The 14,293-nt window shown below is 38.2% G+C and overlaps 1 protein-coding gene across 5 annotated transcripts in view; it reads right to left on the bottom strand.

The window, feature by feature from the left end:
* RNF111 (ring finger protein 111) overlaps nt 1-4,377 on the bottom strand; it is a 90,658-nt gene extending 86,281 nt beyond the window's left edge. For 4 of the 5 annotated variants that reach the window (XM_039230594.1, XM_039230597.1, XM_039230598.1 and 1 more), the window contains exon 1: nt 4,032-4,377. The gene's annotated coding sequence lies outside the window, so the exon portion shown is untranslated. Of the gene's footprint in view, nt 1-3,693; nt 3,885-4,031 lie in introns of those variants that run through there. The other variant, XM_039230595.1, reaches the window with a different exon arrangement.
* Nucleotides 4,378-14,293: the final 9,916 nt, after the last annotated feature.

Below are 14,293 nucleotides of genomic sequence, written 5' to 3'. Positions count from 1 at the left end.
CATTCCAAGTTGTAACAGTTAACTTTCAAGAAAAATGTGCATGTGTTTCCACTCATATTTGAAGCATTATTCTGTATCATAATAAAAAATCTCATTTAAAACGCTAGCTAAAAAGCAACAATTTCCTCAGACTAGAATGTCGGATGACTTAGTTAAAATCTATGAAGTATGTACACCTGGTCATTTTTAAGTTAAGTGACTAAACCCTCAACATATGCAATGTGACACAAAGTAAAATAACATTTTATTATTTCTAATTCATCTGATCCTAATTAAGATCAAATCAGAACTTATTCAAAAAAATAGAAATATAATGTTTTATAGTAAATCAATTACTACATTTATTTACTTCATAAATAAAGTCTTCATAGAAATATAAACCCACTATCAACATCTAATTTAAGTTTAGGTTTCTCAGAGGATGTCCTGATCCAGGAAAGAGAATATTTCTATATATAAACAGATAACTCAAAAGCAAACTGGACTCCCAACTAAAAGGAATCAGGGCTCCTTAGAGAATAGCTGATTCCAATACTGAGACAGGAAAGATATAAGATGAGCTTGAACATCTTGTTGTGCTAGAGAGAAAGGAAATACAGTACTCATAAAAAATTAGCTATGTCAAAAAACACAGGAGCCAGGGTGGAGAGGCTCCTGCAGGACAAATGTGGGATAATTTGAGCATCAAAATAAGTAAAGGCAGTAATGGATTTATAATCCATTGAATAAAACAGGGAGTACATAGGTCCATATTGATAACATGTAAAAGAGTGCTTCTTCCATACAACAGAAGGCCCATTGATAAGATAGAGGAGTTGGAAGAGTTTGAAAACAAGCATTCTGTAACCATCAAAGATCAACAGATCAAAAGATCAATAGAGGCAAGAATCATCAATGGATGCTTACATAAACATAATGTGATCATCCCTAACAAAATTAACATAATTCCTTGATATCTAATATCCATGATATCTGATATCTTTTCACATTCATATTTCCCCCAAAGTGTTGCAAAAATGACTTCCTACAATCGATTTGAGTGAGGATTTAAACAAGGTCAACACATTACATTTGGTTGCTACGTGTAAAATATTTTTAACTTTTCTTTTTACATTGCCCATCAGGAATTACAGAAAAGCCTAACACTTACAACAAACCAAACAACTTAAACTTGTAGATTCTCCAGAATCAAACGCAATCCAATGCATTTGTTGTTCCCTTTGTCTGCAAGAGTCCTCCACATTATCAGTATGGCTGATTCTTTTTAGTAACTGATCACAAATCATCACCTCTAAAAAGAAGTTAGACCACTCAATCTACAGTACAGCTCCACTTTCATTCATTCTTCATTTCATGGTCCTATTTTCTTCATGGCACTCACCACTACCTCAAACTCTTCTGTTTATTACGCTTCCCACAGTAGAATGACAACTCCCTGAAGGCAAAGTGCCTTCCTCACTGGAGACCAAAAACAATGCTGAGAACATGAGACATTTGATAAATACATACTGAGTAACTAAATAATAATGCAGTGCCCTTATTTAAAATGTAAGCTCAATTTAGTATTTGTTTTTAAACATGTGTAGCTCACTTGCATGTAATGATATGATTGAATACCTGTAGAAACCTGGGCCAGCTCTTACCAAGAATTGGCAGGATCAGGAAAGAAAGAACAGAGGTGTAAGGCATTCAAGCATAATTCTGGACTTTAACTGAACAATTACAGGTTTCTGAAAGAAAAATTATTCAGGATGATTTAAAGAGCATTACCAGAAGTAAAACAAAGTTCCATCTCTTAGGATCATATGAGAGCTATTAAATCATATATAATATCTAAAATGGGAGAGAAGCATTATTTAGAACAACAAACATGGCTGTCTCGTGTTTTTTGGTTTTCTTCTGCCTAATATAAACATGAAGGGATTTATACCCTCAGTATGGCACTTCTTTCTAGGAACTGAATAATGATGAATACACCATTAAGTACCAAAAGAACCTAACTAAAAATATGAATCATTAAATTAGGACATAGAGAAAACTAGAAAGTTCTCCCACACTTCTCATTTAACAACTGAAAGAGATCTGAAGCCAAGGATGGTCATCAATAAAGTCACCTATCAATGAACAGCTAGATCTAAAATCCAGATCTCCTATCTCCAGCCTTATACTCTTTCATAAGATAATGTCACCCACAGAATGTTAATGTCAAGTTACTAACATAACTTTAATTACTATCATTTTTAATGCTGTCACTTTTTTCTTCCTATTGAAGTCCTAGCTCAAAGGGGGAAAAGTCAAAACAAGACACATAGACATAGACTTATGCTCTAAGTAAAGCATGTTACAGAAATCCCTCTTTGGCTAAATAATAAAACGTCTAAAAAATTTAGTTGACTTGAGTCAGAGTTTTTAATCCCACTTTAAATTTTAAAATGAAAATAACGGGGCACCTGGGTGGCTCAGTTGGTAGAGAATGGGGTTTATCTTTATCTCGGGGTTCTAAGTTTGAGCCCCACATTGGGTGTAGCAATTACTTAAAAAATAAAGAGCCACACATATAAGATCCACCACCTCTGTAAACAAGGAGAGCACCTCCACTCTTCCCAGAGCACCTCCACTCTTCCCAGTTTTTCTTACAATATTGTTCAGACGAATTCACAAACACCGTAACCAGTTTTTAGAATATTACTCTGAATCTCAGATGGCAAACAAATGAGCAGGAGAAAAATGTCATCTGTCCAAGGTTAAATGAGAAGAAGTGGGCAAAAGTAAAATAATTCAAGGCTTTAAAAATAAAGATTTTTTTTCAGAGTAAGAGGGCTTTTTCTCATCCTGTTTTGTTTCACAAACACAACCAAAGACTACTGTTTAGTATGAAAAGCAACAGTTTATACTGACATGAAAATGTTTACAAAGAAACATATAGTAACTATCAAAATGTAGCTCTTCACCAAAATAAAGTTGAGTAAAAACAGTATCACAGAACTTCCATGTAATATCGAAATCACATTCTAATATTTGAAAGCGCGCGCGCGCACGCGCGCACACACACACACACACACACAGACACGAAAGGAAATGGGACCTCAGCTTTTTTCCCCAGGCTGTTCTTTTTGGTTGAAGAGGTCCCTAAACAAGAAAATTAAACATAAAAATACCAAGTAAAAAAAAGTATGTATTAAGTCATGTTCAAAAGCTAAAACAACTATAAAATGAAGTCTATGTCAGCTGGCACCTTACCATTCCAGAGAGTTCTAAATTCATATTGCACATAAATAAAAAAACAGGAAAGCACACAATACAATGGAGCCACTTCACACTACGAACATGAACAAATTAAATGAATACCCTACACTTCCTGGTATTTTTTTAAGCACTAAAACTTGGGACTTGCGTTAAGAAGTATCTGTAAAGATCTATTACAGCCTATTTAAAAACTATGATGACAAACCTCTATTTCTACAGTACAGAACAGATATTTCCACTACAGCCTTGCCACTGTCTCTAATAAATTACCTAAGGACAATAATAAAATATCGAGCTTCTTTTCTAATGACCAAACCAACTCTACACAAATATCTGACGCGTCTAGATTTCTGCTGTTCCGCGGACGTTTCCTTGATCACATAAGAAGACAACTCCCTAACCGTCAGGGCTGACTTAACGCCCTCCAACACCCCGGGTGCGGGTTACCTTCATCGCTCCATTGTCAAATCGCACTCCCACGCCTCAGTCCTCAGTCCCCTTCCCAGACTCTATGGAGAGTCCAAAGAGGGAAAGAAATCCCCTCACCCACTCTCCCTTACTGTGGGGTGTGGGTGTGTCTGTAGACGAATGCTTTGCTCGAACACAATTAATTCTACTGCGGAGACCCAGACCCTAAGTCACTATGGAGCCAGCAATAACCGGCCGGTCGCCGACCCCAGCCTTCCGCGGCCGCAGCCCTTCCTCTTTCTCCCCTCCAGGCCGGCCCCTCCCCCGTTGCGCGCACGCGCGGCTTCCAATCGATCCCCTCCCCCCGGCCCCCTCACCTTAATCATTAGCTACCCTTTTCCCAGGGTCCGGGAATCACTGGCCCCGGAAGGAAGACAGGAGAGGGAAGAGGGGAAGAGGATGCGTCGAGAGCCAGTGATCTGCGCTTCAGATCTCGGCCTAATAGGCCCCTATAGTCAAGAGCTGCGTCTGTCACCGCCACCAAACCGTACGAGCGGCAGCGCCTGGTTCGGCCCACTTCCCCCGGCTTGGGTTCAGAACGCCTGATTTGATCCCACAAGAACTCCTTCCCCGAAGCTGCGGGCGTTTCTGTGCTGCGCAGACCGAACACCGCCACCGTCGCCGCCACTGCTGCTGTTCTCCTGCCGCCGCCGCTGCCGCCGCCTAACCAATCCCTCCTCTACCGAGCGAGCACGACACTCTGGGTCTTTACGACAGTTCGGAAAGTGAGAAAGCAGTAGCCTTCACGCCTCCGTTAGTATCTGTTTCTGCGCTTGCTCAGATTCCTGTTTCTCAATGTCCCGCCCCCTCTTCCTCAGCCCTCCCCCTTTGTGCTCGCTTTATGAAGTCTGTTAGCGAAGCCGATTTCATAAAGCTCATTATTTTATTTTCCTTGGTGATTGTGTTCTACATTTAAGCAAAATACTATTTACTAGCTAATTTTTTCGTAACTAAAAAGTACAATTAACCACAGAATTACTGACTACACTTAACAGTACATTTAAACAAAAGCACGGTTTACCGTCACACAAAAAATGACACCCAAATCATACTCGCTAATGACATAGATCATAGCATCCCGCTCTTAACGGTGAATTTGCTTTCAGAATCACATTAAAAGTGGTAACAGATATCCTGGGAACTAATTGTACAATCACCTATGCCTTCTTAATTATTTTATGAAAATCAGTAAATAGCAATTGCTTCATTGTGTGCATTAGGAGGATGTACGGAAGGAGAATATAGGTTTTAGAATCAGTCAGACTTCCATTCAAATCCTGATGATACCAGTTAACAGCAGTCTGATTCATTATACCTTTATAAATCTTTCCCAAAATAAAGGAAAGAAAAAAATGTCAATTACACTTCAATTTAAAAAGAAAATAAAAGGGCATCTTAAGCCAAAGAAAATTGTTTCTTTCTTTATAGAGATAACATTATTTACCTCAAAGTGTTCTTGTGAGATTAAATAAGACAGTTTATATAATGCTGTGAACGTTATTTACCAATTAAGTGTTCAATAAACATTAATTCCCTTTCTTTGTCATCAACCTATCTTTCGCAATATTGTTTTCTTTAGTTCACTTATGTTCTCTATACTGTTGTGTGAAGATAATATTCTAAAATAATAATAGGGGCACCTGGGTCACTAAGTCTGTTAAGCATCCAACTTCGGATCAGGTCATGATTTCACGGTTCTTGGGTTTTAGCTCCACATGGACTCTGTGCACAGAACCCACTTCAGATCCTCTGTCTCCATCTCTCTGCCCCTCGTCCATTCATGCTCTCTCCCCCTCTCTCAAAAATAAACATTTTAAAAAAAGAAAAAAAGAAAAGATCACAGATTTTGTGGGAAAACTGGAAGAGCACTGGAGCAGGAATTTTCCTCAACCCTCCTATTTTCTTGCTCTAAATATAAAATTCTACCTAGACTATCTTATTTACTGCCATGGTTTCGATTGTTATTGACTCATGACTTCTCAAAATCATGTACTTCCAGAACAATATTTCCAGACCTAAACTTTTTTCTCAAGCTCTCAACCTGTGCTCTTTAAGAAAGTAGACATGTAGCTATTGAGCACTTGAAATGTGGCGAGTATGAGTTGAGAAGTGCTGTAAATCAAAAATATACATCTATTTCAAAGATATAATACAAAAATTTGTAAAAATCTCAATAATTTTTTAATATTCATCACATATTGAAATAATATCTTGGTTATATTAGGGTAAATCAGTGTTTCTCAAGCAGGGATGATTTTGTCCACTCCCTCTGGGATATTTAACAGTAAGTGGAGACATTTTTGGTGTTCACAACTTGGGGGAAGGATAGCTACTGACATCTATTAACAAGAAGCCAGGGATGCTGCTAAACATCCTACAACACACAGAACAGACTCCACAACAAATAATTTTCTGGCCAAAAATGTTAATAATGCAGTTGAGAAATCCTGGAGCTAAGTAACATATACAATTAAAGTTAATTTCACCTGTTTCTTTTACTTTTAAATATATAACTACTATAAAATTTAAAATTACATTTGTAGCTCACGTTATACTTCTTTGGACAGTGCTGACTTATCTCGACCCATATGGCTATTTTACCGGATATGTCATTTCCACTTTAATCTCCCAGAGGTATCTCTAACACATGTTCAAAATAAATACATAAATGTAGGTATAGAATATTTACATTATAATGTCGAAGGAACAGGGTGGTATAGTAGTGCTTTGAGAATACAAAGATGGAACACTGTAATTAAACCAAGAGGAAGTGATGTATAAACTAAACTTTGCAACATAAATGAAGACAGTCAAATGAAGCAAATAAAGATGACATTCCAGGCAGAAAAGATCAGTACACACTAAGGTAAAGAAACAGCAAGAAGCAAATTCTCTAATAGGATCTACTAAATGTGTTGTGCAGAGAAATTAAGGGAAATTAAGAGATGAGGGATGAAAAATAGAAGCGGATTAAGTAAGGCTGTGTTTCCTAACATGAGGAATTTGAACTATTTTACATTTAAAACTATGGAAAGCCATTAAAGGAAATCAACCGGAGGGGTAATAATCAGAGACTCTCAGAGATACCATTATATAGGCAGAGTAGGGCATGGGTTGGAAAGGGACAAAAATAGAGAAGAGAAGGCCAGTTGAAATGGCAAGCAAAAAGTGACAAAGATGGTGGAAATGAGAACAAGAAGAAAGGGAATAGATACAAGAAGAAGATTAAATAACTAACTGGAGTGAAGGAGAAGGGGAATCTCAGAAGCTGCCAGATTTACAGAAAGTGGTTGGGTGGAAGTGCCATTCAGGAAAAAAGGATAGCAAAACCTATCTTTTGGGGTTTGGGACTTTTGGTGAGATGAGAAAGGAATTTGAAAGGAAATAATTACTTCTTTATTGGGCATGTTGTGTTTGAGGTGTCTAATATTTAGCCAAAGTGACATTCCAGTAAGCTGTTGATTATATGGGTTTGGAACTCAGGAGAAGTCTGGGCTCAAGACAGAGATTTTACAGGAAACAACTTGTGATCGCTGAAGCAATAATTTTGATGAGGTCACCCAGAATATAAGAGTAAAAAGACAGATACCTGGGGAAGGGTGATATTTTAAGAGTTGAAGAATGAAGAAAAGTCCCAGAAAAATAAGGATGGGCCAGAACAAAAACAAAGGGGAAAAAAACAAAGAAGTAGGTGACAGGTCAACTGAGAAAGAGAGTTTCAGTGATGAAGTGGGTGATCAAAGATATGAAATGTCCATTAGTTTGGCAATAAGGAGATCTGTAAACAAGAGTAGTTTCAGCAACCATCGTACATTTTAGAACAGAGGTTCTCAACAGGGTTGATTGTGACCCCCAGGGATGATTTGACAATGCCCAAAGATATTTTTTTGTTGTCACATCTGGGAGGATGCTGCTGGTATCTAATGTTTACAGGTCAGGGACATTGCTAACTATCCTATAATGCACAGGACAGCCCCTACAACAAAGAATTATCTGGCCCCAAATGCCAATAATATTCCAGTTGAGAAGTCCTGGCTTAGAATGGACTGAACATTGCACATAGATAAGGACTGGTACTTTTTCATGAAATTGGAAAAATGGAAAAAGACAAATTTTCCTATATTTATCAGGATAAGGAATCGAGAAAGGGAAAGCTTGAATCCTATCAGTATGCTGAAGGGAGGAAAGCAGCAGAAAAAAAGAAATGAAAGATAATAGAAATACAGGGATGCTCAACGAAGACAGAGGAAATGAGATTCAAAGCTCAAATGGAAGAACTAGCCTTGAATAGGAGATATACTCCATTTATTGAAACAAGTGAGGAGAGGAAGGAAAGGATTGCACAAATGAACTAAATCTGTTAGCTTCAGGGGGCAGTCCAGGGCTTGCTCACTGAATGACCTTGATGTCTCTGTGAAACTCTACGTAAGGTTATCTACTAAGGCAGCAAGTTTGGGAATGGCTAGGTGGAGAGTAATTAGGAGAGAGATAAAAAATCAGAGTAGTCACTAACACGATGGCATGGCAGACGGTAGGTAGACAACAAATCAAAGGCAGGAAACCCAGAACAGAAAGGAGGTGAGGGGGTATGACTAAGAGGACAGGTGCCAGGAAGTTGTATTTAGGTAATAATGGTAGATTATAGATTATAGGGGTAGGAGAGATCCCTCACCTGATACAGTTTCCTGATTTCTATGCTTCTGCTCCCACCACAATTATCCCACACTCCCAGTGCAACCTTGAACCACTCTCAGAGTATGGTAGGAACTGATTGAGACACTAAGTTGTTTGAAATCCTTCAAGTATCTTCCTTCACATTCACTTTCATAAGTCTTTAGCTTGTCAAATCAAGCTCTTCAAAATCCAGATTCTCCAAAGCCATTTCACACCACCCATTCCCACCATCCTACTCCCTGCCCCTGCTTAGACCTCGACAAACTTCTCAAACTACTTGTAGTTCTCCAGAAAAAAAATATATATATCCAGTATCTCCCAGTAGTGCCGTGGCACCTACTATTCCTTCTGTCTTAAAAATAGCCCCGCTCTCTTCTCCATATCCCTCATCCCTGCTTTATCTGCTTAGCAAACTCTTATGCATTCTTCAAAGCCCTCCTCCATGAAGCATCTCCTTATCTTGGTCCCTTGTTCTTACAATAGAGCTAATAATCACTCCTGCTTTTGCACTCTTTTCAATCTTTGCATATACTTTTGTTAGAAGTGTTATATTTACATATACCTGTCATCCCCCTCAAAATAAACCTAAGAATAAAAAAACCATGTCCTCCCCTCAGAAAAATACTGCTCAATAAATACTTACTAAATTTACAGAATAAAGAGATGGGGCTCCTGTCTCTATTTTTGCCACTCAGAAGCCAGGAATCCTTAATCTTAATCAAATTACTTGAACCCTTCCAAAAATTAATTTTACTCTCCTGTGGAAAGATCACAGCTACTCAACATATAGTCCAAACCAAATTCTGTTTGCCTGAAACTGCAGCAAAATAATGCTTACCAAACTAGCCTGCATACAGGGGCCAGCAGTGTCTGCCTATCTGGTAGGCAGGAGTTTGAGAAGCTTGCTTTAAATACAGAATCCTGAGCTGGGTCACCTGTAATAAATGGGAAAAAGGAAAATTTCTACAAATTACCGAAGTCAGAGAGAAAGACTGGTTTTCCCACCAACCATTGCATACTTCACAATTACAGAGTTTGCAAGTGAGAGTAATTGATTATGTGGTCAGCTTTGTGAGCTCTTCAGGAGGAAAATGAAGTAAAGTTTGGAGATTTAATGTAATGAGTTAGGGAGACCTTGGGAACTTGCTGTATGTAATTACTTCAGTAAATACATTTCCTCAGATGAAAAGGTTTGGGAAGAATTAAAAGGACCTAAGAAATGCACTGGTCAAAATACTTAGTGATTCACAACATTTTACTTTCCATTTAATGTACAAGGATATCACTGAAACTTGAAACTGAAAAGAAACTGTTATAGATTCTACAACACTGCTGATTTAGTTGAGGCAGTACAGGACCTCATTAAAACTTTATAAATAGGGCTGCCTGGGTGACTCAACCAGTTTAGTGTCTGACTCTTGATTTCAGCTCAAGCCATGATCCCAGGAGCTCAGGATCAAGCCCTGCATCAGGCTCTGTGCTGATCATGGAGACTGCCTGGGATTCTCTCTCTCTCTCTCTCTCTCTCTCTCTCTGCCTTTCTCCCCCCTTGGTCTTGTGCACGCTCTCTCTCTCTCTCTCTCTAAAATAAAAAAAAATGATTTAAAACTTTGTATATAAAATTTGCTATTAGGTTATAAAACAGACTTTAAAGATTATAATCTTTATTACATATACAGAGGAAGAAAAACAGAGAAAGAGAAAAGTCATTAGACACGGAGCTTCTTTCCTACTACTAAACTATTTTGAAGTCATTTTTTAATCTAATAAAAGTGTTTTGAATTATATACTGAAAGTTGAGGAGTTGGGATGCTTGGGTGGCTCCATTAGTTAAGTGTTTGACCTTGGCTCAGGTCATGATCTCACGGTTCATGAGTTCGAGCCCCGTGTCAGCTCTCTGCTGACAGCTTGGAGCCTGGAGCCTGCTTCAGATTCTGTGTCTCCCTCTCTTTCTGACCCTCCCTACTCATGCTCTGTCTCTGTCTCTCTCTCAAAAATAAATAAACGTTAAAAAGTTTTTTTTTAAAAAAGTTGACTTATTTGGTGGAAGGATAACGTCAGAAAGTACAATTTTGGTAACTTTGTAATTTTTTAAGTTTCTCTGACTGCTTTTGGAATGCAACCTTCAAGATACATTTGAATTACAAGGCACTAATACTATCCATATGGCTCAGTTTCTCAAAAAGTGAATAACAAATTATGGACTAAGAAGGAGACATAGAATGCCTGGAATTTTGTAGACAAGCATTTGAAACTTCAAGTATCCTGAAATACTTCTGGATATCTGGCCTAATTCTGGCCAGAAATTTGAGGTCATCTGGTTCTGTGAAGTTACATCTTCAAATAAAACTGTAAGAAAATGGGGGCGCCTGGGTGGCTTAGTCGGTTAAGCGTCCAACTTTCGCTTAGGCCATGATCTCGCGGTTCGTGGGTTCGAGCCCCACGTCGGGCTCTGTGCTGACTGCCAGCTCAGAGCCTGGAGCCTATTTCAGAGTCTGTATCTCCCTCTCTCTCTGACCCTCCCCTGCTCACGCTGTCTCTCTCTCTCTCTCTCCTAGAAATAAATAAAAATATTAAAAAAAAAACTGTAAGAAAATGAAAGGGAAAGTCACCACCCACCCTGGTCATATAGGCCTAGAAGCACAACTGAGGTGTCTGAATCTATTGACAACTGTTCTCATTACTAGTTTAGTCTGTTAATCACCAGAATTTATATACTCTTCGTCAAAGGTGGTCATAGGTTTACCACTGAAGTTTTAGATTAATTTAATACTTTGAATGTTTTTGCAACGCTATTTTTAAAATCCATAATTTCTGGGGGTGCCTGGGTGGCTCAGTGGGTCAAGCATCTGACGCTTGATTTTGGCTCAGGCCATGAGTTCTAGAGCTGCACTTGCCTCTGTACGAACAGTATGGATCCTGCTTCAGATTCTTTCTCCCTCTCTCTCTGACCCTCCCACATGCACACACACACACACACACTCTCTCTCTCTCTCTCTCTCTTAAAGCAAATAAATAAACTTAAAAAATGAAATCCTAAGTTTTTGAAGAACTCATTTCTGTTAGCATTAAAAAATTCACAAGTTTCTGATCACTATGTTAGGCTACATAATCACCAATGTCAGAGCGCTAACATTTCAGTTTGTTAGTAAGATTTAAACCAACTCTGTAAATATTAAAATTTCAAGTGTGATTTACATATTGCCACATTATTTGTAAATTTAGAACAGGAAGTAAAAATTTTTCTATCTACTTGCTTGCTACTTACAGATCATGTAAACTTTTCTCCAAACCATTTTGGAGTATCTTTAATTGTCTAACATGTATCTTGAGTATAATTGTGGGTTATAGGATTGCAAACAGAGACTGTGCTTTTTTAGCTTTTAGATAATACAGTAGATTTGAAATATATAATATATAACGGGGGACTATTCAGAAGTAAAAAGAAGAGAATTAAATGAAACTGCCCATATCATGAAAGAAGGTTTTTAAAAATATTTTACAACTTGAACATTGGTGGCATAGTGGTTAGCATAGCTGCCTTCCAAGCAGCTGACCCAGGTTTGATTCCCGGCCAATGCAGGCAAGGGTGTTACTTGGGGTGCCTGGGTGGCTCAATGGGTTGAGCTTCTGACTTTGGCTCAGGTCATGATCTCGTGGTCTGTGGGTTTGAGCCCCCCGTCTTTGTGCTGACAGCTCAGAGCCTGGAGCATGCTTTGGATTCTGAGTCTCCCTCTTTCTCTCTGCCCCTTCCCTACTCATTCTCTCTCTTTCAAAAATAAACATTAAAATTTTTTTAAATAAATAAAAATATTTTACAACTTGAATCTGAATGACTTTAGTATTCAGTGCCTCTAGTAAGATTTTAATATATTATTATTTCATAGAGCATAAGTCATTATTACACTACTATTTCAGAACATTGGGAAGACTACTAGAGATTTTCATTTCATATCTTATTTTGAAATTTGCTCAAGGTTTTTAAGTTCTGAAAATATGAACTGGTCAAAGTTAATGATGACCAAACTCTGAAATCTTATTTATTTGGATTATAAAGATAAATAAAATCTTTCTATTCTGAAACCTTCAGTCACTTAGGATTGAGTTAAACTAGGAAAGAGTGCCACCTGCTGAAAAAAAACTACTTAAACATCTCAACATTAAGTTTGTTTTTCAGACCATCTAAAGTTCTAGCTTTTTTTTTTTTTATCAAATATGTACATTTAAGATAATCTTCAAATGGGGGCACTTGCATAGGACAGTCAGTTAAGCGTCTGACTCTTGATTTCAGCTCTGGTCATGATCTCACAGTTTGTGAGATCTAGCCCAGTGTGGAGCCCTGTGCTGACAGCACTTAGCCTGCTTGGAAGTCTCTCTTTCTCTCTCTCTTGGCCCCTCCCCTGCTTGTGTTCTCTTGGTCTCACTCTTGCACTCTCAAAATAAATAAATATTTTTAAAAAGATGATCTTCAAACAGAAAATTTTCCTTAAAAATCAGTCAACTAAATGTTCTCTTGCAGTAAAGGATAATAGACTGGCCATATGTGTCTACCATCTTCAACATCATCCTGAGAAATAATAAAGGAATCAAAAACGTACAAACCCAGGCATTTGGGTGGCTCAGTCAGTTGAGTGGCAGACTCTTAATTTCCACTTGGGTCATGGCCTCACAGTTTGTAGGTTGGGCCCTCTTCGGGCTCTGCACTCACAGTGTGGAGCCTGCTTTGGATCCTCTGTCTCCCCCTCCCCCTCCCCCCCCACACAAAAAAGATGTTTAAAAAAAAAGTACAACCCCCCTCCCAAGAAAAAATGGGAGCAGGTCGTTAGCAAGTGAGTTATCCCCCCCTCCAACATCTGGAAGACAGAAATCAGATAAAGAACTAGTAACTGGTTCAGCAGAGTGGAAAAGTCTATACCACAAAACACTACCAGAGGGGCTATGAATGAAGGAGCTGAGAATGCCTTGCTGAATACACCAGAGGCTAGATATTTAGGCCCAAAACAAGGGAAGCTGAGAAACAAAATGGATAAATAAAAAGAAAAGAGAGAGAGAGAAAAAAAAATCAGGATGCCCTGGCTGGCTCAGTCGGTAGAGCCTGTGACTCTTGATGCTGTGGTTATGAGTTCAAGACCCACGTTGGATGTAAAGGTTACTTAAAAATAAAAGAGAGATTAACTTTAAGTCTGCATGTGTCAAGGTCAAACTTTCTATGCCTCTGTTAGCCATGTAAAAAAATATATGGCATTTAGGCTTTGAAGTTAAAAAAGAAGGATGGCAATTCTGAAAAGAAACAGATGGAACCAGTTGAGGAGAACTAGAGCAGCTTGTATGACAACCTATACCAAATACTTCTAGGCCGCACCTGCCCACACCTGCCTAGCAGTAGGCATCACTCTTCTGTACAGACTTTGCATTAGTTTTGCAGTATTATGTCATTTAAAAACATTTATTGACACACCAAGATATGCCAGATATTTGAGGGGAAAACTGTAACATAAAAGAAACTAAGATAAACATTTTAAAAGAGGGTAGGTGTAATATAGCAAGTAAGGGGGGAAATATTTTAAACCTCTAATATCTTTAGACATTAAAAATGATACTGCATCCTTCTAAGAGGAAAAGGATGCTTTAAAAAAGGCAAGAAAGAATGCTTACAAATTAAAATGATGGGTTCTGAAACTAAATTCAATAGAAAAGTTGAAAGATAAAGGTAAGGAACTGTTCCAGGATATAAGACAAAAAGGCAAAGAAACATGAGAGACATGGTAAGAGTTCTAGAGGATCAATTCTAGAAGTAAAATATCTATTAGAAATTCCAGGAAGGGAGAACAAAGAATATGGAGAGAAGAAATAATGAAAGAAAAGAAATCCCCAAAACTGAAGAGGAATTATAAAATTCCAAAAT

Source organism: Hyaena hyaena, unplaced genomic scaffold, assembly GCF_003009895.1.
Source record: "Hyaena hyaena isolate Hyena2069 unplaced genomic scaffold, ASM300989v1 scaffold_49, whole genome shotgun sequence".
Classification (NCBI taxonomy): domain Eukaryota; kingdom Metazoa; phylum Chordata; class Mammalia; order Carnivora; family Hyaenidae; genus Hyaena; species Hyaena hyaena.
The sequence above is the reverse complement of the archived record's forward strand: the minus strand, read 5'-3'. Positions and strand labels throughout refer to the sequence as shown.